Below are 2,500 nucleotides of genomic sequence, written 5' to 3'. Positions count from 1 at the left end.
GGCATTTGTGAGGATTGAGTCCAGCCAGTTTTCCAAAACCAACATTTTCGTTTTTCACCAAAATCACCACCAAGTCACAAAATCATGAACTTGGCTATGCACCAACCATGTCAAGATCAATTCCTTTTGATCCCAAACTTCTCCCACATCACTTTGAAGGCATTTGTGAGGATTGAGTCCAGCCAGTTTTCCAAAACCATGATTTTCGTTTTTCACCAAAATCACCACCAAGCCACAAAATCAAGCCAAAACACCAAAATCATGAACTTGGCTATGCACCAACCATGTCAAGATCAATTCCTTTTGATCCCAAACTTCTCCCACATCACTTTGAAGGCATTTGTGAGGATTCAGTCCAGCCACTTTTCCAAAACCATGATTTTCGTTTTTCACCAAAATCACCACCAAGCCACAAAATCAAGCCAAAACACCAAAATCATGAACTTGGCTATGCACCAACCATGTCAAGATCAATTCCTTTTGATCCCAAACTTCTCCCACATCACTTTGAAGGCATTTGTGAGGATTGAGTCCAGCCAGTTTTCCAAAACCATGATTTTCGTTTTTCACCAAAATCACCACCAAGCCACAAAATCAAGCCAAAACACCAAAATCATGAACTTTGCTATGCACCAACCATGTCAAGATCAATTCCTTTTGATCCCAAACTTCTCCCACATCACTTTGAAGGCATTTGTGAGGATTGAGTCCAGCCAGTTTTCCAAAACCATGATTTTCGTTTTTCACCAAAATCACCACCAAGCCACAAAATCACCACCAAGTCACAAAATCATGAACTTGGCTATGCACCAACCATGTCAAGATCAATTCCTTTTGATCCCAAACTTCTCCCACATCACTTTGAAGGCATTTGTGAGGATTGAGTCCAGCCAGTTTTCCAAAACCATGATTTTCGTTTTTCACCAAAATCACCACCAAGCCACAAAATCAAGCCAAAACACCAAAATCATGAACTTGGCTATGCACCAACCATGTCAAGATCAATTCCTTTTGATCCCAAACTTCTCCCACATCACTTTGAAGGCATTTGTGAGGATTGAGTCCAGCCAGTTTTCCAAAACCATGATTTTCGTTTTTCACCAAAATCACCACCAAGCCACAAAATCAAGCCAAAACACCAAAATCATGAACTTGGCTATGCACCAACCATGTCAAGATCAATTCCTTTTGATCCCAAACTTCTCCCACATCACTTTGAAGGCATTTGTGAGGATTCAGTCCAGCCACTTTTCCAAAACCATGATTTTCGTTTTTCACCAAAATCACCACCAAGCCACAAAATCAAGCCAAAACACCAAAATCATGAACTTGGCTATGCACCAACCATGTCAAGATCAATTCCTTTTGATCCCAAACTTCTCCCACATCACTTTGAAGGCATTTGTGAGGATTGAGTCCAGCCAGTTTTCCAAAACCATGATTTTCGTTTTTCACCAAAATCACCACCAAGCCACAAAATCAAGCCAAAACACCAAAATCATGAACTTGGCTATGCACCAACCATGTCAAGATCAATTCCTTTTGATCCCAAACTTCTCCCACATCACTTTGAAGGCATTTGTGAGGATTCAGTCCAGCCACTTTTCCAAAACCATGATTTTCGTTTTTCACCAAAATCACCACCAAGCCACAAAATCAAGCCAAAACACCAAAATCATGAACTTGGCTATGCACCAACCATGTCAAGATCAATTCCTTTTGATCCCAAACTTCTCCCACATCACTTTGAAGGCATTTGTGAGGATTCAGTCCAGCCACTTTTCCAAAACCATGATTTTCGTTTTTCACCAAAATCACCACCAAGCCACAAAATCAAGCCAAAACACCAAAATCATGAACTTGGCTATGCACCAACCATGTCAAGATCAATTCCTTTTGATCCCAAACTTCTCCCACATCACTTTGAAGGCATTTGTGAGGATTCAGTCCAGCCAGTTTTCCAAAACCATGATTTTCGTTTTTCACCAAAATCACCACCAAGCCACAAAATCAAGCCAAAACACCAAAATCATGAACTTGGCTATGCACCAACCATGTCAAGATCAATTCCTTTTGATCCCAAACTTCTCCCACATCACTTTGAAGGCATTTGTGAGGATTCAGTCCAGCCAGTTTTCCAAAACCATGATTTTCGTTTTTCACCAAAATCACCACCAAGCCACAAAATTAAGCCAAAACACCAAAATCATGAACTTTGCTATGCACCAACCATGTCAAGATCAATTCCTTTTGATCCCAAACTTCTCCCACATCACTTTGAAGGCATTTGTGAGGATTGAGTCCAGCCAGTTTTCCAAAACCATGATTTTCGTTTTTCACCAAAATCACCACCAAGCCACAAAATCAAGCCAAAACACCAAAATCATGAACTTTGCTATGCACCAACCATGTCAAGATCAATTCCTTTTGATCCCAAACTTCTCCCACATCACTTTGAAGGCATTTGTGAGGATTGAGTCCAGCCAGTTTTCCAAAACCA

The sequence above is a fragment of the Phaseolus vulgaris genome, chromosome 11, assembly GCF_051622355.1.
Source record: "Phaseolus vulgaris cultivar YP4 chromosome 11, ASM5162235v1, whole genome shotgun sequence".
In the NCBI taxonomy this organism is placed as follows: Eukaryota; Viridiplantae; Streptophyta; class Magnoliopsida; order Fabales; family Fabaceae; genus Phaseolus; species Phaseolus vulgaris.
Note: the sequence above shows the minus strand (reverse complement) of the source record.